The sequence below is a fragment of the Schistocerca nitens genome, chromosome 8, assembly GCF_023898315.1.
Source record: "Schistocerca nitens isolate TAMUIC-IGC-003100 chromosome 8, iqSchNite1.1, whole genome shotgun sequence".
Lineage (NCBI taxonomy): Eukaryota > Metazoa > Arthropoda > Insecta > Orthoptera > Acrididae > Schistocerca > Schistocerca nitens.
In genome coordinates this window covers 23,371,855-23,398,811 of record NC_064621.1, presented here as the reverse complement: position 1 = coordinate 23,398,811, position 26,957 = coordinate 23,371,855, and the positions used below count along the sequence as shown (strand labels likewise).

The following is a 26,957-nucleotide window of genomic DNA, read 5'->3' as shown; positions in this document are numbered from 1 at the left end:
TAAAATGCACACCCAGCGACAGCATGATTTCTGTTCGCATCACTGTGGAAAGACACACAACACTGAACACTCACTTAAACACGGCACTAAAAAGTGGGCACAAACATGACATACCACAGCTGAGAGCAGGCGGGGGGAAACAGGACAGATGACGGAGAAATAAAAAAAGGGGGGGAAGGAGAGGAAAAGGGAAGGGTGGGAGGGGGGAAAGAAGCCAGTGGAGAATGAAGACCCATAAGAGGGGTGGGGGGTGCTGAGCAGACGGGCCAGGGAGTGGGGAAGGCAGAGGAGGGGAATGCAAAAGGACTCGGGGGGGGGGGAGAAGGGACCTAGGGGGAGGATGGGCGGGGAGAAAACACAGGAGGGAAGGGGGGGAGGAAGAGGGAGCCCAGGGAAAGGACGGAGGAAAGGAGGGGGAGTGAGGATCAGAGTTGATAGGAAGGATAAATGGAGGGAGAGAGGGCATCATCCGGGAGGGGGAGTTGACGGAAGCCACCTTGGGAAAGGAGATGAAGGGTGTAGAGATGGAGGGTAGGGGGGACACAACGGTGAAGACGTGGCAGGGGGCGGGGATGGGAGAGGAGAGGAGCAACCAGGGGGTGAGGGGGTTCAAGACGGCGGGAGGTGTAGAGGATGCGGATATGTTCGAGGAATAAGAGGAGATGGGGGAAAGGAATGAGATCATAGAGGATCCGCGTGGGGGACGGGAGGCGGATACGGAAGGCAAGGCGGAGTGCATGACGCTCAAGGATCTGGAGGGACTGATAGAATTTGGGGGGGGGGGGCAGATATCCAGGCAGGACTGGCGTAACAGAGGATGGGACGGATTAAGGATTTGTAGGTGTGGAGGATGGTAGAGGGGTGCAACCCCCATGTCCGGCCAGAGAGGAGTTTGAGGAGTCGGAGGCGGTTGCGGGCTTTGGATTGGATGGAGCGGAGATGAGGTATCCAGGTGAGGTGACGGTCAATGGTGAGGCCAAGGTAGGTGAGGGTGGGGGTGAGGCAGACAGGACGTGCGCAGACAGTAAGGGAGAAATCCAGGAGCCGGAAGGAGCGAGTGGTACGACCTACGATGAGTGCCTGGGTCTTGGAAGGATTGAGTTTCAGGAGCCATTGGTTACACCATGCAGCAAAAAGGTCAAGGTGATTCTGGAGAAGGCGTTGGGACCGTTGGAGGGTAGGAGTGAGGGCGAGGAATGCGGTGTCATCAGCATATTGCAAGAGGTGTACTGGAGGGGGGGGTTGGGGCATATCTGCCGTGTACAGGAGGTAGAGGAGAGGGGAGAGGACAGAGCCCTGGGGCACACCGGCAGAGGGGTAGAAGGTGTGGGAATTGGCATTATGGATGGTAACATAGGAGGGGCGGTGGGAGAGGAAGGAGCCACCAGACGGATGTAGTTGATAGGAAGGGCGTAGGTTTGGAGTTTAAACAGGAGACCGGGATGCCAGACACGGTCGTAGGCCTTTTCGAGGTCAAGTGAGACAAAAATGGCGGAGCGACGGGAGTTAAGCTGGAGGGAGAGGAGATGAGTGAGGCGGAGGAGTTGGTCATCAGCAGAGAAGGAAGGTCGAAAGCCACATTGGGTGTTTGGGAGGAGGTGGTTTTGGTGGAGGTGGAGATGGATGCGCCGGGAAAGGATGGATTCCAAGAGCTTGCTGAACACCGATGTGAGACAGATAGGACGATAGGAAGAGGCATCAGATGGAGGCTTATTGGGTTTGGAGAACATCAGGATACGGGAGGTTTTCCACAGGTCGGGATAGAAGCCAGTGGCAAGGATGACATTGTAGAGGGTGGCAAGGAGGGAAAGGAAGGAGGGAGGGCAGTGTTTGAGGTGGCGGTAGGTAACGCAGTCGTGGCCGGGAGCAGTGTTGCGTTTAGTGCGGAGTGTGAGGCTGATGTCCTGTGTAGTGATGGGAGTGTTAAGTGCAGATGGTGGGGTGTGGCCCAAGTACTGGAAGCTAGGAGCAAGGGGAGGAACAGAGGTATTCGTACGGTCCATGACATCAGGGAAGAGGGAATAATCAAAGTGGGGATCATCTGGGATGGAAAAAACATCAGAGAGGTGGGAGGCAAAGTGGTTGGCCTTACTGAGGTTGTCAGGAAAGGGACGGTCATTAAGGAGGAGAGGGTACTGGGGGGTGGGGCGGTTCCCAGTAAGGCGGTGGAAAGCAGACCAATACTTGGAAGAGTTGATGGGGAGCGTGGTGTTGAGTTGTGTACATGTCTGGCGCCAGGCTCGGCGTTTCTTCGCAACAAGCAGGTTGCGGGTGTGTCGCTGTAATTGCCGGTGGCGGGTAAGTGTATCCCGGTCCCGAGTGCGGAGAAAAGAGCGGTAGAGGCGGCGGGACTCGCGAAGGAGAAGGACGGCCTGTGGAGGCAGGGCGGGGCGGTGAGGGTGGATGGCTTTGGTGGGGATATGGGTGGCGACGGCGTCAGACAAGGTCTGGTGCAGGAAGGCAGCAGTGCGAGAGATGTCATCAGGAGACTGGAGGGTAAGGTTGTGGCCGTCAACCTGGGTGTGAATGGAATCCCGGTAGGCATCCCAGTTGGCACGGGAGTAATCATGGACAAGTTTAGGAGGGACGGCAGGGCGAGGAGCGTGGCGGGGATGGCGACCGTTAGAGATAGTGAGGAGGACAGGAGCATGGTCACTGCCAATGAGGTCAAGGACAGCCGCGGTGATGCGCCCAAGGAGGTTTGGAGAGGCAAGGACAACATCAGGAGTGGTGTTGGAGTCGGGCCGGGTGTGCTGAGGCAGGGGAACCAGGTCTCCCTGGAGAGTGGGGAGAAACTGATGCCACCGCCGGAGGTCAGCAGGATCACGGCTGTGGATATTGAGGTCGGCGGCAATCACGTAGGTGGAGAAGGTGCGGTCAATGTGGGCCAGGAAATCGTACAGGATGGGGGTGCGAGGGCGGACATAAATGGTGGCACAGGTGACGGTAAGGGTGGGGAAGAAGAGGCTGAGGGTGAGATGCTCGGCAGGATTGTTAAGGAGAGGTTGGGGCCGGACAGGGAGGTGCTTGAGGTGGCCTATAGCAACTCCGCCACGCGCGAGAGGGTACGGCTTATCGGTGCGGTGTAGAGTGTAAGGAGCCGTGGAGACGGAGATACGGGGTTGAAGGAAGGTTTCATTTAGGATGAAGGCATCCACGCCGTGCTGACGTAGGGTGTGGAGGAAGAGGAGTTTGTGGGTGGGCAGGGAGCGAATGTTGTGGTACAGGATACGGTACGGTTGTTGTACCATGGGAGTGGAGAGTTAGACAAGGGTGGTGAGGGGGGTGAAGGTGAAGTGGGCCTGGTTGTGGGAGTATGTGGCATAGGTGGTAAAAGCAGCAGTTTTTTTTTTCCTGCCTGGCCCGGTGCATCCCTCCTTAGCTTACCTGGTCGCCCAAGACTCCTCTTAAGCGACCATGTTGATAGCGATCTCAGTGCGGACGCCAGATCAACACAGGATGCTGCGAAACAGTACTCCCATCCTGAGACCATCCACTACAACCGGCCTCCAGGTCGCTGGATTACAGGAGCACTCCACCACTCCCAGCCGAGCAGCAGTTTTTTTTTTTTTTTACTTTATTGTCATTTTAAAACCTATACAATAGGCAGGCTGGCAGCAGCACACTACGCTGCTCTTCAGCCAAAGAAGACATAAGCATAAAAAACAGGAGAAAAACATAAAAGTCACAAAATGGTGGGCGATAAAACAGGAGACACAGAGAGACAAACACGGAGCCGTTCACACTCGACGATAAACCACACTGCAAACTGTTGAGACGACGCACAAACACTGAAGAAGACGATGGCACTGGTGAACAATGGAGTGTGACGGTGAACACTGAACACTAAACACGACGGCACACACAAGACACTGATGGCGGCGATCTCCGGCGCGCGAAAGTCCACGTAGCGTGTGCGAGTCCGGGGACCTGCCAAGAGGGGAACGGGGGTGAGGTGGGGGAGAAGGGAGAAAAGGGCGCCAATGGCGGAGGAGACGGGGGCAGGAGGGAGAGGGGCAGGGGAGGGGAGGCCCGGGGGAGGAGGGGAGAGAAAAGGAGGGGGGAGGGAAAAAGGGAGAGAAGGGAGGGAGGATGCCCTGAGGAGCATGCACAGGAGGAGGGTGTAAGGATCAAAGTTGGTAGGAGGGGTAGATGGAGGGGAGGAGGACATCATCAGGGAGGGGGAGCTGGCGGAAGCCACCTTGGGAGAGGGTAAGGAGGGTGGAGAGATGGAGACCGGGTGGGACATGGGAGTACAGGCGCGGCAGCGGGCGGGGCTGGGAGAGGATCGGGGAGACGAGCGGGTGAGGAGGATCGAGTTTACGGGAGGTGTAGAGGATGCGTATTCGTTCGAGGAAGAGGAGGAGGTGGGGGAAGGGGATAAGATCATACAGGATCCGCGTGGGGGAGGGGAGACGGATGCGATAGGCAAGGCGGAGAGCATGGCGTTCAAGGATTTGGAGGGATTTATAAAAGGAAGGGGGGGCGGAGATCCAGGCGGGATGGGCGTAACAGAGGATAGGGCGGATGAGGGACTTATAGGTGTGGAGGATGGTGGAGGGGTCCAGACCCCACGTACGGCCGGAAAGGAGCTTGAGGAGACGGAGTCGGGAACGTGCCTTGGCTTGGATTGTCTGGAGATGGGGAGTCCAGGAGAGGCGACGGTCGAGGGTGACGCCAAGGTACTTAAGGGTGGGGGTGAGAGCGATGGGACGGCCATAAACGGTGAGATAGAAATCAAGGAGGCGGAAGGAAGGGGTGGTTTTGCCTACAATGATCGCCTGGGTTTTGGAAGGATTGACCGTGAGCAACCACTGGTCGCACCAAGCGGTGAACCGGTCAAGATGGGATTGGAGAAGGTGTTGGGAGCGTTGCAGGGTGGGGGCAAGGGCAAGGAAGGCGGTGTCATCGGCAAACTGGAGAAGGTGGACGGGGGGTGGCGGCGGCGGCATGTCCGCCGTGTACAACAAGTACAGAAGGGGGGAGAGGACGGAGCCTTGGGGCACACCGGCGGAGGGGAAGAAGGTGTAGGAATCGGCGTTATGGATGGTGACATGGGAAGGACGGCGGGAGAGAAAGGAACCGATCAGACGAACGTAGTTAATGGGAAGGGCGAAGGTTTGGAGCTTGAAGAGGAGACCGGAATGCCATACGCGGTCATATGCGCGTTCGAGGTCAAGAGAGAGGAAGATTGCGGAGCGACGGGAATTGAGCTGTTCGGAAAGAAGATGAGTGAGGTGAAGGAGAAGATCGTCGGAAGAGAAGGACGGCCGAAAGCCACACTGGGTAACGGGGAGGAGGCGGTGCTGGCGGAGATGCTGGTGGATGCGGCGGGTGAGGATAGATTCCAGGACCTTGCTGAAGACCGAGGTAAGGCTGATGGGACGGTAGGAGGAGACGGCGGACGGCGGTTTGCCAGGTTTGAGGAACATGAGGATACGAGAGGTTTTCCACAGGTCGGGGTAATAACCAGTGGACAGGACTACATTGTAGAGCCTGGCCAGGGTGGAGAGGAAAGAGACAGGAGCTTCACGAAGGTGACGGTAGGTGACACGATCGTGACCAGGAGCGGTGTTGCGTTTGGTGCGGAGTGTAGCAATGAGATCCTGTGTAGTGATGGGGGCATTAAGTTCCGTGTGTGGAATGTTGTCCAAGTACTGGAAACCAGGAGCGAGGGGAGGGACAGAGGTGTCAGTTCGATCGCGGATATCTGGGAAGAGGGAGTAATCGAACCGAGGATCATCAGGGATGGAAAACACATCGGACAGGTAGGAGGCAAAGTGGTTGGCCTTACTAAGGGCGTCAGGGAAGGGGTGGTCATCGTGGAGAAGAGGATAGTAGGGGGAGGGCTTAGTTCCAGTAAGGCGACGGAAGGCGGTCCAGAACATGGACGAGTTAATAGGGAGGGTAGCATTTAAACGGGTGCATGTCTGTCGCCAGTCCCGGCGTTTCTTAGCCGCGAGCAAATTTCGAATGTGTCGCTGTAGGTGCCGGTGGCGTCGTAGGGTGTCCGGGTCACGCGTGCGGAGGAAGGCACGGTAGAGACGACGGGATTCACGGAGGAGGAGGACGGCCTGTGGCGGCAAGGTAGGACGGTGGGGGTGGATGGCAACAGTAGGGACGTGGGCCTCCACGGCCTCAGACAAGGTCTGCTGGAGAAAGGAGGCGGCATGGGAGACATCATCAGGACGGCGGTAGGCGAGAGGGTGGCTGTCGACCTGAGTGGAGAGGGTATCCCGGTAGGCATTCCAGTTGGCACGGGAATAGTCATGGATGTACTTGGGGGGAGGGTCATGACGAGGGTCGGGGCGGGGGCGACGACCGTCTGAAACGGTGAGGAGGACAGGGAGATGGTCACTACCAATAGGCTCCAGGACATCCACCGTAATGCGACCAAGGAGGTTGGGGGAGGAGAGAATAACATCGGGAGTGGAATTGGATTCGGGGCGGGTGTGCTGGGGGATGGGGATGAGGTCGCCTTGAAGGGAGGAGAGGAACCGATGCCACCGCCGTAACTGGGCAGCGGAGCGACTATGGATGTTAAGGTCGGCGGCGATCACATAGGAGGAGAAGGTACGGTCGATGTGGGAGAGGAAGTCGAAAGGAAGAGGGGCGTTGGGGCGGACATAGATGGTGGCACAGGTAACGGTAAGGCCGGGGAAGAAGAGACTAAGGATCAGGTGTTCGGTGGGGTCGGGAAGGAGAGGTTGGAGCCGAACGGGGATCTGGCGGTGGTGGCCAATGGCAACTCCGCCACGCGCAACTGGGAGGGGATTATCGGATCGGTGGAGGAGATAGGGGGAGGTGTGGATGGAGTGGTGGGGTTGGAGGAAGGTTTCATTGAGGAGGAAAGCATCCACACGGTGGGTAGCAAGGGTGTGCAGAAAGAGGTTCTTGTTGGCGGGATGGGAGCGGATATTGTTGAACAGGATACGATGCTGTCGCGCCATGATAAGGATTTAGACGAGGGTGTCAAGGCGGGAGAAGGTGAAATGGGCCTGGTTATGGGAATAGGTGGCGTACATTTTAAGGTGGAAGATGGAACGGGCGGCGAGGGAGATCTGTTGGAGGGTGTGGGGGCGCTGAAAGGGATGGACGTTTTGGAGGACAATAGTGAGGAACCTGATGATGTCCTCAGCAGTGGGGGGGGGGGGACGAAGGGAATTGCCAGGAGGGGTGGGGGCGTCCAGGGGACGGACAGGTACGGTGAGTTCAGGGGGGTGGGAGGGGGTCGGGCTTTACACTTTTGGGAGTAGGTAGGGTGGGGGAGGCTGCAGGTATTACAGGAGGGAGGGGATTGAAGGTTGGGGCACTGCCGGAGGAAGTGCGCTTGTCGACAATGCGGGCAGGTGGGGGCCTCGCGGCACTCGGCTGTTGTATGTGCATTGTAGCGCAGACATCTCTGGCAGCGCAGGGATTGAGGGGGGGAACGGGAGGGGTCTACCTTGTACCGCTGATTGAAGAGGAGGGCACCCTCCTTCAGGAGGCGGTCAATGGAGGGGGCGTCCTCAGAGAACACTCGCATAAGGCGGGTGCGGCCGGTCGCGTTAAAAATGCGGCGGACTGCCCGCACCTCCAGGGTGGGATGGGCCTTCAGCTCCGCCAACACCTCCTCCTCCGTGATCGACGGACTAAGCCGAGTGATCACGGCGGTGAGGGTCGGCGGGCGACGCGGGGGTTGGGGTTGGCGGGTAGGAGATGGGGAGGGAGCAGGGGTGAGGGAGGCGTTAGGACCAAAACGGGTGATGGGGAGGCGGGAGAGGATGTCAGTGTGGAGGGTTGGGCTGGGGGAGGAGATAAGGACAGAGTCCCGTCTGGGAGTAAGGAGAGATATGGGGGCGCCAGGGAAACGTTGGCGGAGGAGGAGGGAGAGATTCCGGGCCTCGAGGAAGGAAGGATCGGGACGGGACAGGAGATATTTGTAGAGACCGGGTGGGGAGGAGGAGGAGGAGGAGGAGGAGGAGGAGGAGGAGGAGGTGGAGGAGGAGGAGGGAGTGGGGCCTGGTGGGGAGACGTCCATGGCATTTTGGGGCGGGGATGTGGGGCGGGGTGGAGCCTTTTTAGGAGCAGAGGAAGTGGGGGCGCCACTAGGGCGTTTGACAGCGGCCGATGGGCGGGTGGTGATAAGAGGGACGGGAACGATGGGGAGGTGGCGGGAAGGGACAGGTCCCGGCACGGACGCAGCAGTCGGCGCCGGAGATAATGACTGTGACGGTGCAGGCGAAGGCGTCAGTGATGGTGAAGGCGACGATGATGGCGGTGGTGGTGGTGGCGGCGGCGATGGCGATGGCGACGGGGAGAGCTGGGCGTGGGCAGTGGCCCGACGGGCCACCACCCGAGCTGGAGCTGCAGTGACAGGCTGGGGGAGAGGGGGGAAGGGATCAGAACGAGAGGAAGAAGCGGGAGAGGGGGCGACAAAGAGCGAGGGCGAAGGGATAGAGAGGAGGGGAGGGATGGAAGGAGGGGGGTGGGACTGGGCACACCAAGTGATAGTGGTGGAGGCGGCGGAAGGGGACGTATACACGATGGCGGTGGTGGTAGTAGTGACGGTGGTGGTGGGGGCGGACATGACGACAAGGAGAAGAAAGAAAAAACACAGCACTAAAAGGACAGGAAACACACTGGCGGACGGCGGCGGCGAGAGGCAGGAACGCTGCTGCCGCGGACGGGGCCGGGGCGGCGGCGGCTGCTGCTGCTGCTGCTGCTGCTGCCTGGACTGCTGCTGGCACCGGAGGGCTGGCTGGCTGGCTGGCTGGCTGGCTGGCTGCGGGATCACTGCTGCAGGCCGGGACCGGGAACTGCTGCTGCTGCTGCTGCTGCTGCTGCTGCTGGGCTGGCTGGCACCTGGAACACCTAACACTTCGATAAGCGCTAGAAGTGCACTATCGAAGGGCGGTAACCTTGCGGTGTACCGCCGAAGATGCCGAGCAGCAGTTTTTTTTTTTTTTTTTTTTTCTTTATTGTGATTTCATTCCCCTGCCCCATACGGGCAGGGGAGGGCTGTCAGCAGCACAATCCGCCGCTCTTCAGCCGAGTGATATGACAATTAAAACAAGAATAAAATAATACATACATAAGGAGGTAAAAAGGGGGAACATAAAACAGAGTAAGGGGAGAAAATGGAGGTAAAAATACACTGATATGTAGACGTTCATTGGGGACAGTTAAAAAAGTCACCAGAAAGTTAAAAAACACAATTGGTGATTCTTAAAACACATGGAAGTCACTAGATGCACAGGCACAGGTTAAAAGTCGGCCACAGTATTAAAAACACTCCGAAACAACACACTTAAAACCCACTCGGAGCACACACGACGAAGAATAAAACTACCAGGTGGGACCTGCCGAGGGAAAGGGCAGAGAGGATGGAAAAGGAGGGGAGAGCATGGGGCAGCTGGGGAAGCGGCGGGAGGAAGGGAGGAGGGGTAACCGTGGGTTCACGAAGAGGCAGGAGACACATGGGGCGGGAGAGGAAAAGGGAAGACAGGACAGGAGGGAGCGCAGAGACATTGAAAGAAGGCACAAGAGATGGAGGGGGAGGGGAAATCCGCTCAGAAGGAGGGAGGGGGAGGAGAGGGAGCCCTGAGGAGGAGGCAGGAAGAGGGGGTTAGAGTTGGTAGGAAGGGTAGATGTCAGGGCGAAGCTCATCATCCGGGAGCGGTAGACGGTGGAAGTTGTGTTGGGAAAGGAGATGGAGGGTGTGGAGATGGAGAGAGGGAGGGACACAACGGTAAAGGCGCGGCAACTGGTCGGGAGTGGAGAGGAAGGGAGACACCAGGGGGTGAGGGGGATCAAGACGACGGACAACATAGAGTGTGCGGATGTGTTCAAGGAAAAGGAGAAGGTGGGGGAAGGGGATGAGGTCATAGAGGATGCGCGTGGGGGACGGAAGGCGGATGCGGAAGGCGAGGCGGAGCGCATGGCGTTCGAGGATTCGGAGGGCGTTATAGAACCGGGGAGGGGCGGAAATCCAAGCGATGCTGGCATAACAAAGGATGGGGCGGATCATGGATTTGTAGGTGTGGAGGATGGTAGAAGGATGCAGACCCCATGTCCGGCCGGACAGGAGTTTCAGGAGGCGGAGGCGGCTGTGAGCTTTGTTCTGGATGGTAAGGAGATGGGGAGTCCAGGTGAGGTGGCGGTCGAGGGTGAGGCCAAGGTATTTGAGGGTAGGAGTGAGGTGGATAGGACGGCCATAAATGGTGAGGTAGAAATCATGGAGGCGGAAGGAACGGGTGGTGCGGCCTATGATGATCGCCTGGGTCTTGGAGGGATTAACACGGAGGAACCACTGGTTGCACCAAGCGGTGAATTGGTCAAGGTGGGTTTGGAGAGTACGTTGGGACCGTTGAAGGGTAGGATAAAGGGCTAGGAAGGCGGTGTCATCAGCGAACTGGAGAAGATGAACAGGAGGGGGAGGTTTGGGCATATCAGCAGTGTATAGGAGATAGAGGAGAGGGGAAAGGACAGAACCTTGGGGCACGCCGGCAGAGGGGTAGAAAGTACGGGAGTTGGAATTGTGGATAGTCACATAGGAGGGACGATGGGAGAGGAAGGAAGCAACGAGACGGACGAAGTTGATGGGGAGAGCATAGGTCTGGAGTTTGAAAAGGAGCCCGGGATGCCAGACACGGTCATAGGCGTTCTGGAGGTCAAGGGAAACAAAGATATCAGAGCGACGGGAGTTAAGTTGGAGGGAAAGGAGATGGGTAAGGTTAAGGAGCTGGTCGTCAGCAGAGAAGGAAGGCCGGAAGCCACATTGGGTAAGAGGAAGGAGGCGGTGCTGGTTAAGGTGGCAGTGGATACGGCGAGAGAGGATGGCCTCAAAGACCTTACTGAACACGGAGGTGAGGCAGATGGGACGATAGGAAGAGGTAGCAGAGGGGGGTTTGTTAGGCTTAGGGAACAGCAGGACACGGGAAGTCTTCCACAGGTCAGGGTAAAATCCAGTGGAGAGGAGGACATTGTACAGGGTAGCAAGGACAGACAGGAAGGATGGAGGGGATTCCTTGAGGTGACGGTAGGTGACGCCATCATGACCAGGGGCGGTGTTGCGTTTGGAGCGGAGGACGAGTGTGATGTCTTGCATGGTGATGGGAGTGTTGATGTCGGAGGGGGGTAGCCGATCCAAGTACTGGAAGCTAGGGGCGAGCGGGGGGACCGAGGTGTCAGTGCGGTCGAGGACAGTGGGGAAGAGGGAGTAATCAAAATGGGGATCGTCAGGAATGGAGAAGACCTCGGATAGGTGGGAAGCAAAATGGTTAGCCTTACTGAGGTTGTCAGGAAAAGGGCGATCGTCATGGAGGATGGGGTAATGCGGGGTGGGATGGCTACCAGTAAGGCGGTGGAAGGCTGACCAGTACTTGGAGGAGTTGACAGGGAGGGTGGAGTTGAGGCGTGTGCATGTCTGACGCCAGTCCCGGCGTTTCTTTACTGTAAAAAAGCAGCAGTTTCTGGTGCCTACTTTAATAGCACCATTCGCACTATTCATTTGCGAGAGCATTTCTTAAATACCGCACCCATTTATAATTTGTTTCATCCTTGACCGCTTTTTTCGAAAGGGCCACGGTGGGAGGGGCTTTTACAAAATTCATTTGCCTCCTGTGAGGATCGAACTCACGACCTCTGGTTTACTAGACCAGCGCTCTGCCACTGAGCTAAGGAGGCGCCTCCTAGCGCGCTTTTCGGGTACTTTGTTCTTATGGACTAGTGAATCGGAGATCTTCAGCTGGAAACGCACCGCATTAGCGACCATTATTTGCATTTAGCTAGCACAGCTGCTGCTTTCCTACACATTTCACACGATATCGATGTACACCTAAAATTCCAAAACAACACATTTATTTCATTTCAGAGTTACTTTCAGCTTCAAATACCATTCCTCTGATATTCATAAGAAGCTAGGCATCGTCGTAACCCGTTACGTTCATTACGCAAGGCTCACGAGAGGGGCGCAGGTTGCATCCGCGTAGACACAAAATTTTGCGCCGCCCAGCGTGGGGCTCGAACCCACGACCCTGAGATTAAGAGTCTCATGCTCTACCGACTGCGCTAGCCGGGCTCCACACAATGCTTTACGAGCCATACAATACTGATGGGACCTGCGACCATCTATGGAAGATCCTTTTGACTACAGCTTATTTCCTGCTGCCACAAATGAGCTACAATCCTATTCAATGAAAAATTGTCTCCGAAAGGCATCAAATCTGCTTCAAATGATACGTGGCTATCAGCACCATTATTCAACACACATGCTCGACTGTGCGCAGACGCCTGTGGCGTAGCTCTTGGGCCCTGAATCAGACGCAGTAGTTCCAACAAAAACTCTCCTGAACGGCACTGTGCCGAAAATTTCGCTACAGATCACCCTTGTCTTGCTTGAGCTTCAGGTAGACGCCGGTTTGCAGCCAGGAAGCGGACAGCAGCAACTTTCAACTAGTTTTGTAGTACTCAAACAACACAGTAAAACAGCATGCATCTTTTGCAGAACTGGAAAAACTCGACCGTGACAGGATTCGAACCTGCAATCTTCGGATCCGAAGTCCGACGCCTTATCCATTAGGCCACACGGTCACTGGCGCAATACGCTTCCCCAAACACACCTCATTATCGCCATTTGTGCACTTCCCGGAATGAATTTACCATCTTTGACGCAATTCTCCAAATTCAGTACTAAAAATGCGACGCTACTTCTTGCTGTGTCCCATCGCAAGTTACATTCAAGCCCTTATGACGCTCATCAAACAAGAGCTTGCAAATCAGCTTCAATCGCTTAGTGCCATCTCAGTCGGTTGTAGAACGTACCTCACCCTATGACATACAATGGCGAGTTGCCGCTATTACCAAAGCGGCGGCGGCGCCGACGACGACGACGACAACCGCGAGGGTCTCTATCAGGGGTAGAAAATACATCACAAGAACTAAGTATTTCACGTCGGCATTCTCCGGAGACTCCCAAAAGCAGCAGTTTTTTTTTTTTCCTTTATTGAATTTCAATTCCCCCCGAAGGGGGCGGGCTGGCAGCAGCTTACTACGCCGCTCTTCAGCCTACAGAATTTGTGTTAAAAAGATGAAGATAAGAAAAAATAACAGTTGGCGATAAAATCGGTGACTTAAAGGGAAAATGGCAGAAAATTCTAGAACTTAAAACATAAAACACAGGGTTGATGATACTAAGAAAATACACAAGAAGCAGAAAAATAACAGACAGACAGTTAAAAAAACACGGCGACAGTCTGGTTTCTGTTCACAAAATATAAAATGCACACCCAGCGACAGCATGATTTCTGTTCGCATCACTGTGGAAAGACGCACAACACTGAACACTCACTTAAACACGGCACTAAAAAGTGGGCACAAACATGACATACCACAGCTGAGAGCAGGCGGGGGGAAACAGGACAGATGACGGAGAAATAAAAAAAGGGGGGAAGGAGAGGAAAAGGGAAGGGTGGGAGGGGGGAAAGAAGCCAGTGGAGAATGAAGACCCATAAGAGGGGTGGGGGGGTGCTGAGCAGACGGGCCAGGGAGTGGGGAAGGCAGAGGAGGGGAATGCAAAAGGACTCGGGGGGGGAGAAGGGACCTAGGGGGAGGATGGGCGGGGAGAAAACACAGGAGGGAAGGGGGGGAGGAAGAGGGAGCCCAGGGAAAGGACGGAGGAAAGGAGGGGGAGTGAGGATCAGAGTTGATAGGAAGGATAAATGGAGGGAGAGAGGGCATCATCCGGGAGGGGGAGTTGACGGAAGCCACCTTGGGAAAGGAGATGAAGGGTGTAGAGATGGAGGGTAGGGGGGACACAACGGTGAAGACGTGGCAGGGGGCGGGGATGGGAGAGGAGAGGAGCAACCAGGGGGTGAGGGGGTTCAAGACGGCGGGAGGTGTAGAGGATGCGGATATGTTCGAGGAATAAGAGGAGATGGGGGAAAGGAATGAGATCATAGAGGATCCGCGTGGGGGACGGGAGGCGGATACGGAAGGCAAGGCGGAGTGCATGACGCTCAAGGATCTGGAGGGACTGATAGAATTTGGGGGGGGGGGCAGATATCCAGGCAGGACTGGCGTAACAGAGGATGGGACGGATTAAGGATTTGTAGGTGTGGAGGATGGTAGAGGGGTGCAACCCCCATGTCCGGCCAGAGAGGAGTTTGAGGAGTCGGAGGCGGTTGCGGGCTTTGGATTGGATGGAGCGGAGATGAGGTATCCAGGTGAGGTGACGGTCAATGGTGAGGCCAAGGTAGGTGAGGGTGGGGGTGAGGCAGACAGGACGTGCACAGACAGTAAGGGAGAAATCCAGGAGCCGGAAGGAGCGAGTGGTACGACCTACGATGAGTGCCTGGGTCTTGGAAGGATTGAGTTTCAGGAGCCATTGGTTACACCATGCAGCAAAAAGGTCAAGGTGATTCTGGAGAAGGCGTTGGGACCGTTGGAGGGTAGGAGTGAGGGCGAGGAATGCGGTGTCATCAGCATATTGCAAGAGGTGTACTGGAGGGGGGGTTGGGGCATATCTGCCGTGTACAGGAGGTAGAGGAGAGGGGAGAGGACAGAGCCCTGGGGCACACCGGCAGAGGGGTAGAAGGTGTGGGAATTGGCATTATGGATGGTAACATAGGAGGGGCGGTGGGAGAGGAAGGAGCCACCAGACGGATGTAGTTGATAGGAAGGGCGTAGGTTTGGAGTTTAAACAGGAGACCGGGATGCCAGACACGGTCGTAGGCCTTTTCGAGGTCAAGTGAGACAAAAATGGCGGAGCGACGGGAGTTAAGCTGGAGGGAGAGGAGATGAGTGAGGCGGAGGAGTTGGTCATCAGCAGAGAAGGAAGGTCGAAAGCCACATTGGGTGTTTGGGAGGAGGTGGTTTTGGTGGAGGTGGAGATGGATGCGCCGGGAAAGGATGGATTCCAAGAGCTTGCTGAACACCGATGTGAGACAGATAGGACGATAGGAAGAGGCATCAGATGGAGGCTTATTGGGTTTGGAGAACATCAGGATACGGGAGGTTTTCCACAGGTCGGGATAGAAGCCAGTGGCAAGGATGACATTGTAGAGGGTGGCAAGGAGGGAAAGGAAGGAGGGAGGGCAGTGTTTGAGGTGGCGGTAGGTAACGCAGTCGTGGCCGGGAGCAGTGTTGCGTTTAGTGCGGAGTGTGAGGCTGATGTCCTGTGTAGTGATGGGAGTGTTAAGTGCAGATGGTGGGGTGTGGCCCAAGTACTGGAAGCTAGGAGCAAGGGGAGGAACAGAGGTATTCGTACGGTCCATGACATCAGGGAAGAGGGAATAATCAAAGTGGGGATCATCTGGGATGGAAAAAACATCAGAGAGGTGGGAGGCAAAGTGGTTGGCCTTACTGAGGTTGTCAGGAAAGGGACGGTCATTAAGGAGGAGAGGGTACTGGGGGGTGGGGCGGTTCCCAGTAAGGCGGTGGAAAGCAGACCAATACTTGGAAGAGTTGATGGGGAGCGTGGTGTTGAGTTGTGTACATGTCTGGCGCCAGGCTCGGCGTTTCTTCGCAACAAGCAGGTTGCGGGTGTGTCGCTGTAATTGCCGGTGGCGGGTAAGTGTATCCCGGTCCCGAGTGCGGAGAAAAGAGCGGTAGAGGCGGCGGGACTCGCGAAGGAGAAGGACGGCCTGTGGAGGCAGGGCGGGGCGGTGAGGGTGGATGGCTTTGGTGGGGATATGGGTGGCGACGGCGTCAGACAAGGTCTGGTGCAGGAAGGCAGCAGTGCGAGAGATGTCATCAGGAGACTGGAGGGTAAGGTTGTGGCCGTCAACCTGGGTGTGAATGGAATCCCGGTAGGCATCCCAGTTGGCACGGGAGTAATCATGGACAAGTTTAGGAGGGACGGCAGGGCGAGGAGCGTGGCGGGGATGGCGACCGTTAGAGATAGTGAGGAGGACAGGAGCATGGTCACTGCCAATGAGGTCAAGGACAGCCGCGGTGATGCGCCCAAGGAGGTTTGGAGAGGCAAGGACAACATCAGGAGTGGTGTTGGAGTCGGGCCGGGTGTGCTGAGGCAGGGGAACCAGGTCTCCCTGGAGAGTGGGGAGAAACTGATGCCACCGCCGGAGGTCAGCAGGATCACGGCTGTGGATATTGAGGTCGGCGGCAATCACGTAGGTGGAGAAGGTGCGGTCAATGTGGGCCAGGAAATCGTACGGGATGGGGGTGCGAGGGCGGGCATAAATGGTGGCACAGGTGACGGCAAGGGTGGGGAAGAAGAGGCTGAGGGTGAGATGCTCGGCAGGATTGTTAAGGAGAGGTTGGGGCCGGACAGGGAGGTGCTTGAGGTGGCCTATAGCAACTCCGCCACGCGCGAGAGGGTACGGCTTATCGGTGCGGTGTAGAGTGTAAGGAGCCGTGGAGACGGAGATACGGGGTTGAAGGAAGGTTTCATTTAGGATGAAGGCATCCACGCCGTGCTGACGTAGGGTGTGGAGGAAGAGGAGTTTGTGGGTGGGCAGGGAGCGAATGTTGTGGTACAGGATACGGTACGGTTGTTGTACCATGGGAGTGGAGAGTTAGACAAGGGTGGTGAGGGGGGTGAAGGTGAAGTGGGCCTGGTTGTGGGAGTATGTGGCATAGGTGGTAAAAGCAGCAGTTTTTTTTTTTCCTGCCTGGCCCGGTGCACCCCTCCTTAGCTTACCTGGTCGCCCAAGACTCCTCTTAAGCGACCATGTTGATAGCGATCTCAGTGCGGACGCCAGATCAACACAGGATGCTGCGAAACAGTACTCCCATCCTGAGACCATCCACTACAACCGGCCTCCAGGTCGCTGGATTACAGGAGCACTCCACCACTCCCAGCCGAGCAGCAGTTTCTGGTGCCTACTTTAATAGCACCATTCGCACTATTCATTTGCGAGAGCATTTCTTAAATACCGCACCCATTTATAATTTATTTCTTCCTTGACCGCTTTTTTCGAAAGGGCCACGGTGGGAGGGGCTTTTACAAAATTCATTTGCCTCCTGTGAGGATCGAACTCACGTCCTCTGGTTTACTAGACCAGCGCTCTGCCACTGAGCTAAGGAGGCGCCTCCTAGCGCGCTTTTCGGGCACTTTGTTCTTATGGACTAGTGAATCGGAGATCTTCAGCTGGAAACGCACCGCATTAGCGACCATTATTTGCATTTAGCTAGCACAGCTGCTGCTTTCCTACACATCTCACACGATATCGATGTACACCTAAAATTCCAAAACAACACATTTATTTCATTTCAGAGTTACTTTCAGCTTCAAATACCATTCCTCTGATATTCATAAGAAGCTAGGCATCGTCGTAACCCGTTACGTTCATTACGCAAGGCTCACGAGAGGGGCGCAGGTTGCATCCGCGTAGACACAAAATTTTGCGCCGCCCAGCGTGGGGCTCGAACCCACGACCCTGAGATTAAGAGTCTCATGCTCTACCGACTTAGCTAGCCGGGCTCCACACAATGCTTTACGAGCCATACAATACTGATGGGACCTGCGACCATCTATGGAAGATCCTTTTGACTACAGCTTATTTCCTGCTGCCACAAATGAGCTACAATCCTATTCAATGAAAAATTGTCTCCGAAAGGCATCAAATCTGCTTCAAATGATACGTGGCTATCAGCACCATTATTCAACACACATGCTCGACTGTGCGCAGACGCCTGTGGCGTAGCCCTTGGGCCCTGAATCAGACGCAGTAGTTCCAACAAAAACTCTCCTGAACGGCACTGTGCCGAAAATTTCGCTACAGATCACCCTTGTCTTGCTTGAGCTTCAGGTAGACGCCGGTTTGCAGCCAGGAAGCGGACAGCAGCAACTTTCAACTAGTTTTGTAGTACTCAAACAACACAGTAAAACAGCATGCATCTTTTGCAGAACTGGAAAAACTCGACCGTGACAGGATTCGAACCTGCAATCTTCGGATTCGAAGTCCGACGCCTTATCCATTAGGCCACACGGTCACTGGCGCAATACGCTTCCCCAAACACACCTCATTATCGCCATTTGTGCACTTCCCGGAATGAATTTACCATCTTTGACGCAATTCACCAATTTCAGTACTAAATATGCGACGCTACTTCTTGCTGTGTCCCATCGCAAGTTACATTCAAGCCCTTGTGACGCTCATCAAACAAGAGCTTGCAAATCAGCTTCAATCGCTTAGTGCCATCTCAGTCGGTTGTAGAACGTACCTCACCCTATGAGATACAATGGCGAGTTGCCGCTATTACCAAAGCGCCGACGACGACGACGACGACGACGACGACGACAACCGCGAGGGTCTCTATCAGGGGTAGAAAATACATCACAAGAACTAAGTATTTCACGTCGGCATTCTCCGGAGACTCCCAAAAGCAGCAGTTGTTTTTTTTTTTTTTTTTTTTTTCTTTATTGTAATTTGAACACCCCATACAAAGGTGGGCTGGCAGCGGAACAGTGTACTCCGCTCTTCAGCCATAGGCAGTACAATAAAAAAGAAAGGGAGACAGACAAGTAACAGAATGGCGGTTGAAAAAACAGGAGATACAATAGTTAAAAAACATGAAGCCGTTCACACTCGACGAAACAACAAGAAAAACGGCGGCACTGGGCACAAACACTGACGAGGTAGACGACGCACGTGAACGAAGAAGCGTGGACGGTGAAAAACACTGATGCACAGACACGACGGCACAAACACTAAACCGAGGGCGACGATCTCCGGCGCGCGAAAGTTCACGATCCGTGTGCGAGTCCGGGGACCTGCCAAGAGAGGAGGAGGAGGAGGAGGAGGAGGAGGAGGGGGGAGGGGGAGGGGGAGGGGGAGGAGGAGGAGGGGGAGTGGGAAAGCGAGAGGGGAGAGTAGGGACGCCACGGGCAAGGGAAAGAGGGGGGAGAGAGGAAGGGGGAGGGGAAGCCCGGAAGAAGAGGGGGGAGGGAGGGGACGGGGAAAAGGAAAGAGAAGGGAAGGGAAGAGAAGGGAGGGAGGGTGCCTAAGGGAAAGGACACCAGGAGTGAGGGGGGGCGGGGTCATAGTTGATAGGAGGGGTAGATGGAGGGGACGAGGACATCATCAGGGAGGGGGAGCTGGCGGAAGCCACCTTGGGAGAGGGTAAAAGCAGCAGTTTCTGGTGCCTACTTTAATAGCACCATTCGCACTATTCATTTGCGAGAGCATTTCTTAAATACCGCACCCATTTATCATTTGTTTCATCCTTGACCGCTTTTTTCGAAAGGGCCACGGTGGGAGGGGCTTTTACAAAATTCATTTGCCTCCTGTGAGGATCGAACTCACGACCTCTGGTTTACTAGACCAGCGCTCTGCCACTGAGCTAAGGAGGCGCCTCCTAGCGCGCTTTTCGGGTACTTTGTTCTTATGGACTAGTGAATCGGAGATCTTCAGCTGGAAACGCACCGCATTAGCGACCATTATTTGCATTTAGCTACCACAGCTGCTGCTTTCCTACACATCTCACACGATATCGATGTACACCTAAAATTCCAAAACAACACATTTATTTCATTTCAGAGTTACTTTCAGCTTCAAATACCATTCCTCTGATATTCATAAGAAGCTAGGCATCGTCGTAACCCGTTACGTTCATTACGCAAGGCTCACGAGAGGGGCGCAGGTTGCATCCGCGTAGACACAAAATTTTGCGCCGCCCAGCGTGGGGCTCGAACCCACGACCCTGAGATTAAGAGTCTCATGCTCTACCGACTGAGCTAGCCGGGCTCCACACAATGCTTTACGAGCCATACAATACTGATGGGACCTGCGACCATCTATGGAAGATCCTTTTGACTACAGCTTATTTCCTGCTGCCACAAATGAGCTACAATCCTATTCAATGAAAAATTGTCTCCGAAACGCATCAAATCTGCTTCAAATGATACGTGGCTATCAGCACCATTATTCAACACACATGCTCGACTGTGCGCAGACGCCTGTGGCGTAGCTCTTGGGCCCTGAATCAGACGCAGTAGTTCCAACAAAAACTCTCCTGAACGGCACTGTGCCGAAAATTTCGCTACAGATCACCCTTGTCTTGCTTGAGCTTCAGGTAGACGCCGGTTTGCAGCCAGGAAGCGGACAGCAGCAACTTTCAACTAGTTTTGTAGTATTCAAACAACACAGTAAAACAGCATGCATCTTTTGCAGAACTGGAAAAACTCGACCGTGACAGGATTCGAACCTGCAATCTTTGGATCCGAAGTCCGACGTCTTATCCATTTTTTTTTATTTTTTTATCCATTTTTTTTTTCGGGCCTCCATCCACCCCTTATAGCCCGTCCTTCTGCTCGCCATTAATTCACCTTCGTCGGTGTGGCATCAAAGGCCTTTGATTTAAGGAAAATGAAAACGATGTGGATTACATGCGTCGTTTACGATACAAGCATCCATATTAAGGAAATAGTAACTGAAATTTATGGCGGCTCCAGTGCCTTGTGGTAACAGAAAACGTCAAAGAAGTTAAAAGAAAAGTGAAAATCCATTGCTTCTAAAATTAAAAAGCTTTGTTCTGAACTCTGCGAAATTGAAAGAGAACTAAAATATTGCTCGAAAGAGAAAACTGAATTTTCTTCTTCTTACGAAATGAAGCTTGATCTCTTGCCAATCGATTACTTCAGTGGTGTTAGTAACTTGTGGTTCGGTCAACATGACATATTATTCGCCTTATAGATGGTCCGTCTGATCTTGAGTGAGTAGCTGCTGAATGTTCGTTAACATGAAATTCAATCAATTGATGTGGTAGTCTCTTTTTTTTTTTTTTTTTTTTTTTTTTTTTTTTTTTTTTTTTACGTTACAGTTTTGAGCAGGTAGTTGGCGAAGTTATCCTTATAGTTTTCCGTTTGCATTAGCATATGGTGCTGAGTTGTAAGATAGACACAGAAGTCTTCTTTACTCTTGTCTTCTTTTGTAAATAAGTAATGTACAGTAGCGGCTTTTAACCGGTTTAGTGCGTTCCTTCTCGTCCGTGGGTACGGGGTATCGTCCGGCGTCAGAAAGGCAGCAGGTGTTATATATCTGGGCGATGTTCTACTAATGTGTGCTAACTTGTTCGTGATATATTCCCATATATCTTTTACGTTGTCGCACACAAACCTGTGTTCATCAGTATCCATTAAATTACACGTTGTGCACAAAGGTGATTCTGCGAGGTGTATGTTATTTAGTTTGGAGTTAGTTGCCAATTTTCTGTTAACTGCGAAATACCAAGTGGCTTTCAGTGTTGACGGCAAATACGGACAATGGATGTTCTCCCAGATTACCTTCCAGTCGTAAAAGTTGTATTTTTCTTCAATGTTATTTTTCTTCTTATCTTTCATGAGTTCCTGGTACACGTGTTTCACTGTCTTCATTTCTTGTTCGGGGATCCTTGTGTGTACATAATTGTACTCCAGTAAAAACCATTTTAAGTGGTAAAGTCCGTTTGGAATATGTTGCACCGTGATAGGTGGACTGAGGTCGGCCGGAGCTATCTCAGTAAGCAGGTGAGCAGCGAGACTATCAGCTGAGTGTTTCCATTGGTGGAAAGTTGTTGATATATATAAAGCTTGCGCCTTCTTTTCAACATCGACAAGATTTAAGCCACCATTTTCTGTGGCAAGCGTTAAGGTGTCAAACTGAACTTTAAAAATGTGGTGATGGCTGACAAACTGTCCTAATGCTGACATGATTCGTTTTGCAGTGAGTGCAGACATTGGTAAAACTTGAGCGATATAATTGACTTTCGAGGTGAGGTAGACATTTGCGACCGTTACTTTCTGAATTTCATTTAGTTTCCGTACACTGTGTTCCCGTATGCTGGCACGAATAGTCCGTAGAAGCTTTCGATAGTTGGTTGCAATGGTGTGAAAGTCAATTCCAAGGCACTTGAATATCTTCAGCTGACGTAGTTGTCTGTGAGGGTGCGATCCTAGGCCGCGGCCAATATTGAATATTCCGGACTTTGTCCAGTTTAGTTGTGCACCTGACGCGTGCTCATATTGCCTGACTAGCTGTAGTGCGGTCTCCACTTCAGTGCTATTTAGTACAAGGAAACCGACATCGTCTGCATACGCCTTGCACACTACTCGGGATCCATGTATGACGATGCCCTGTAAACTTTGCGTCAGGGTAGCTAACAAAGGCTCAATGGCAATCGCAAAAAGCGCCATGGACATTGGGCAGCCCTGCCTGACGGAACTGGCTATCTCGATTGCTCGGGTAGGCTGGCCATTGATGATGACTCTGGATAAATGAGTCGCTACCATCTGTTTTATAATTGCGACGAACCCAGGTGGAAAACCCATCGCATACATGGTACGAAAGAGATACTGGTGGTTTACCCTGTCAAAAGCTTTGTCGAAGTCCAAAGATATGATGGCACATTTCAGCTTACAGACTTCCGCAATAGAGATTAAATCACGGTAGTCGCACAGAGTCTGTCGAATTTTCCGATCCTTGCCCACGCTGGTCTGGTAAGGGCCAATGATACTGGTCATTGTAGATTTAAGCCTTTGGGCCAAAAGTCTCGCAAAGATTTTATAGTCGCTGTTGAGCAGCGTTATCGGTCTTAGATTTTTTACGTTTGCACTGCCTGAGGTTTTTTTAATTAGAACGATTATGCCTTCACAGAAGCTGGTGGGGATCACGTTGTTGTGGTCTAGAAGTTCGTTACAGATGCAAGTGATCTTCGCCTTTATGGTGTTCCAGAATTTTTGATAGAATTCGGCGGGAATTCCGTCAGGTCCGGGGGATTTATTCTTAGCACTTTTCCAGAGTACATATTCCACGTCTTCTTCGGTCGCCACGTCTAATAGCTTTTCCGCGTCCACGAGACTGACTCTGTTGCTCAAATTATTCAAAAGAGCATCCTGCGCTTGCACGTTAACTTCTTTATTTGACATCAAGGTGGTGAAGTAGTTTAGCACCGCCGCTTTAATCTCGTTGTGCGTAGTCAGCGTTGCGCCATCCTCAGCAATTAACTCCGTCAGTATTTTACGGGACCCTTTCTTACTTTCTTGGATCACTCACTGAGGTGAGTTCTTGGTGTACAGTTGTCTGGACCCGCGACCTGACTTTGTAGCCTTCTAGCTGCGTCCTCCTTAGGGTTAGGATTTTGGCCTGGATTTTCTTAATTCGTTGACAATTCTCGACAGCCGAAGTACCGAGCATATACAGTTCCCGCAGACAATGAAAATAGAAATTGATCGTCCTTTGAAGCCAAAAGCTCTTTTCCCGTGCGTAGTTCATGAAACACCACCTAATTTTAGGTTTGGCGCACCTCAGCCACCAATCAATGGCCGAATTATAAGAGGCAAATCGTTGCTCACATTCTCGCCAGGTATTGAGGAAGGCTTCTTGACACGCCGAGTCTTGTAGATGTGAAACATTTAATTTCCACAGGCCCCTGTATCGACACGTCCGTTGTCGGTCTAGACTTATAGTACAGATGTATGCAGCATGATCTGAGAAAGCCACTGGCCATACTTCTGACTGCAGAATGTTATTCCTCAAAGTGGGTGTGACATAAATTCGATCAAGACGGCTTGCCGAATGGGTCGTGATATGGGTAAACCCAGGTGCTGCCCCATGCTTGAGCTCCCAAGAATCAACTAAGCGCAAGTCTCGTACAATTCGTTCCAGTTCAAGTGATTTGTTAAGATTGGGAGTCTGGTCCTTTGCACTGATGACACAGTTAAAGTCGCCTCCGAAGATGACATTGGTGTGGCGGACGCCAAAGAGAGGAACTATTTCTTCTTTAAAAAATTCTGCTCTTTGACGTCTATTACTGGAACCGGATGGGGCATAGACATTAATTAGTCTGTTGTTATAAAAAGTGCCCGCAATGCCCCTACTGTTCGGCAGTTTTGTGACGTCGGTAATAATGATACCTTCCTTCACAATAAAAGCTGTACCTAATTCGCAACCGGCCCCAGGATTAGTGATCACATTATAACCTGGTATGCAATCAAGTCTGATCTCTGTTACTTCTTGTACAAATAAAATGTCTACATCAGCTGCATATAAAAAGTCCTTTAAGTGTTGCAGTTTAAGAGCGCTACGGATCTTATTAATATTGAGAGTAGCAAGTCGATAGGCCTGTGGCGGAATAGTGGTGGACTAAACAGGAGCAATACCTAAAATCAGTCCGATATCAAACAGAAATAACGCTGGAAAAAACAAGTCACGTCGTAGGAGCACTTTGGAAGCAATTCCAGATAACAAAAACATGTATTGACAGTCACTTTAAAGGCAGAGTTAAAAATAGTCTCCGGTTGAAAAGGGATCAGTCGTGCGTTCTTTTTGCGCGGCAGTTTCTGTCGAGGCGTTATCTTTCTCGTTAACATCGTCGACTTTGGAGACTGAAGTGACGGCTGTCACCGTTTCGGAAGTATCCATACTGTCTACTTCGGCAGTGGATTCTGTATCGTCCGCCCAACTAGTTGGCGGCGGTTGTGTCGAGGTCGTTACCGACTCTGGTGCAGGATAGAGTTTGACCATGCGGACATCGCAGTCGGTTCGGAGTTGAGCTGACTGTTCAGGGTTCAGAGGGAGAGCATCTGAGACATTGTCAAGGACTGATGGTAAACTGGCTGAGGGATGATCATGGTTTGTGCTATCAGATGCTTTGTCACTGAGTTGTTCACCTATCTGTTTAGCCTTTTCGCGCAGAACCGGTGCAATCTGTTCTGCACCCTGGCGGGCAACTCTCCGTTTTTTAGTTTTTCTGGGAGACGTACGATCGTGTGGGCCTTGATCGGAACCTGCTGGAGATTCCCCCCGTGGAGTAGCAGCGGCCGATTGGGACGCAGCCGTTTGCATGTCGGATGCCTGTTCTTCTGTGACTACTACGGACGGCGATACTTCTATGGGTTTAGGTGGGGTCTCTTCCGGCGTTGCAACAGTCCCCATTTGCGTCACTGGCGCAGGCACAACAGTATTTTCACTGATTTCGGTGACCGTGGATGTAGCCGAAAGCCCACGCGCCACGGCGACGTACGTCACAGGCAGTGTTGTCATCGCGGGGGGCCTGGCTGCCTCGCCGGCAGGCAGCTGCGCCACTCGCCTCTGCACGCATTCGGCACGCACGTGACCTGTCGAGTTGCATGCGGCACACGTTCGAGGCTGATCATCGTACATTACTATCGCACGATACCCGCATATGTTAACATAAGACGGGATGTGCTTCTGCAGCTCGATTTTCAATTGCCGCACCCAATTAAGAACCGGGAATTTATGTGCACTAGACCAACGTTCCGCAATATTGCTGATGATTTTACCGTAGGGACAGAGCACTGCGTTGATCTGTTCACTGGTTATTTCAAATGGAAGTTCAAAGAGTCGAACAGTCCGTATTCCTAGGCCGGCATGCGAAACAACAACTTCTCCCACATTGCCATCGCTATGTTTAAATTTGAGGATACCACCACAAGATTCAACTATTTTCTCACACATGTCTGATCGAGCTAATTTAACGAAAACGGTGCTACTGACAATCGAAAGATGAATCCCGATTATATCCTCAAGTCCTATCTTTACTTCATCTTCTAACCATTGCTCAACTTCAAAAGATTTAGGTCGGACAAAGTTTCTATCAAAAGTAAACTTCAATGTGTCTTTCCTACTCGGTTGAGACATCACGAAATCGAGTTCATTTCCAGATTACACCAAAACACTGGTAGACACTGAAGCAAGCGCAGTGACTCACCACACGAAAACAACGACGGCGCGGCGCGCAGCACAGCACGTCCGACCTCGACCGCGTCCGCCGGCTGACTGGCGTATCCATTAGGCCACACGGTCACTGGCGCAATACGCTTCCCCAAACACACCTCATTATCGCCATTTGTGCACTTCCCGGAATGAATTTACCATCTTTGACGCAATTCACCAATTTCAGTACTAAAAATGCGACGCTACTTCTTGCTGTGTCCCATCGCAAGTTACATTCAAGCCCTTATGACGCTCATCAAACAAGAGCTTGCAATTAGCTTCAATCGCTTAGTGCCATCTCAGTCGGTTGTACAACGTACCTCACCCTATGAGATACAATGGCGAGTTGCCGCTATTACCAAAGCGGCGGCGGCGCCACGACGACGACGACGACAACAACCGCGAGGGTCTCTATCAGGGGTAGAAAATACATCACAAGAACTAAGTATTTCACGTCGGCATTCTCCGGAGACTCCCAAAAGCAGCAGTTACTGGTGCCTACTTTAATAGCACCACCCGCACTATTCATTTGCGAGAGCATTTCTTAAATACCGCACCCATTTATAATTTGTTTTATCCTTGACCGCTTTTTTCGAAAGGGCCACGGTGGGAGGGGCTTTTACAAAACTCAATTGCCTCCTGTGAGGATCGAACTCACGACCTCTGGTTTACTAGACCAGCGCTCTGCCACTGAGCTAAGGAGGCGCTTCCTAGCGCGCTTTTCGGGTACTTTGTTCTTATGGACTAGTGAATCGGAGATCTTCAGCTGGAAACGCACCGCATTAGCGACCATTATTTGCATTTAGTTAGCACAGCTGCTGCTTTCCTACACATCTCACACGATATCGATGTACACCTAAAATTCCAAAACAACACATTTATTTCATTTCAGAGTTACTTTCAGCTTCAAATACCATTCCTCTGATATTCATAAGAAGCTAGGCATCGTCGTAACCCGTTACGTTCATTACGCAAGGCTCACGAAAGGGGCGCAGGTTGCATCCGCGTAGACACAAAATTTTGCGCCGCCCAGCGTGGGGCTCGAACCCACGACCCTGAGATTAAGAGTCTCTTGCTCTACCGACTGAGCTAGCCGGGCTCCACACAATGCTTTACGAGCCATACAATACTGATGGGACCTGCGACCATCTATGGAAGATCCTTTTGACTACAGCTTATTTCCTGCTGCCACAAATGAGCTACAATCCTATTCAATGAAAAATTGTCTCCGAAAGGCATCAAATCTGCTTCAAATGATACGTGGCTATCAGCACCATTATTCAACACACATGCTCGACTGTG

General features: G+C 52.8%; 10 non-coding genes across 10 annotated transcripts; all 10 read right to left on the bottom strand.

Annotated features, from left to right (window-relative positions):
• Positions 1–11,595: 11,595 nt before the first annotated feature.
• Trnat-agu (transfer RNA threonine (anticodon AGU)) lies at positions 11,596–11,667 on the bottom strand. Its single transcript has one exon. It is a non-coding gene; the product is annotated as a tRNA-Thr (tRNA).
• Positions 11,668–11,988: 321 nt separating this feature from the next.
• Trnak-cuu (transfer RNA lysine (anticodon CUU)) lies at positions 11,989–12,061 on the bottom strand. Its single transcript has one exon. It is a non-coding gene; the product is annotated as a tRNA-Lys (tRNA).
• Positions 12,062–12,500: 439 nt separating this feature from the next.
• On the bottom strand, positions 12,501–12,573 carry Trnar-ucg (transfer RNA arginine (anticodon UCG)). Its single transcript has one exon. It is a non-coding gene; the product is annotated as a tRNA-Arg (tRNA).
• A 4,383-nt stretch (positions 12,574–16,956) lies between these two features.
• Positions 16,957–17,028, bottom strand: Trnat-agu (transfer RNA threonine (anticodon AGU)). Its single transcript has one exon. It is a non-coding gene; the product is annotated as a tRNA-Thr (tRNA).
• Positions 17,029–17,349: 321 nt separating this feature from the next.
• Trnak-cuu (transfer RNA lysine (anticodon CUU)) lies at positions 17,350–17,422 on the bottom strand. The gene has a single exon. It is a non-coding gene; the product is annotated as a tRNA-Lys (tRNA).
• A 439-nt stretch (positions 17,423–17,861) lies between these two features.
• Trnar-ucg (transfer RNA arginine (anticodon UCG)) lies at positions 17,862–17,934 on the bottom strand. Its single transcript has one exon. It is a non-coding gene; the product is annotated as a tRNA-Arg (tRNA).
• A 1,288-nt stretch (positions 17,935–19,222) lies between these two features.
• Positions 19,223–19,294, bottom strand: Trnat-agu (transfer RNA threonine (anticodon AGU)). Its single transcript has one exon. It is a non-coding gene; the product is annotated as a tRNA-Thr (tRNA).
• A 321-nt stretch (positions 19,295–19,615) lies between these two features.
• Positions 19,616–19,688, bottom strand: Trnak-cuu (transfer RNA lysine (anticodon CUU)). The gene has a single exon. It is a non-coding gene; the product is annotated as a tRNA-Lys (tRNA).
• A 6,600-nt stretch (positions 19,689–26,288) lies between these two features.
• Trnat-agu (transfer RNA threonine (anticodon AGU)) lies at positions 26,289–26,360 on the bottom strand. The gene has a single exon. It is a non-coding gene; the product is annotated as a tRNA-Thr (tRNA).
• A 321-nt stretch (positions 26,361–26,681) lies between these two features.
• Trnak-cuu (transfer RNA lysine (anticodon CUU)) lies at positions 26,682–26,754 on the bottom strand. The gene has a single exon. It is a non-coding gene; the product is annotated as a tRNA-Lys (tRNA).
• Between the last annotated feature and the right edge of the window lie 203 nt (positions 26,755–26,957).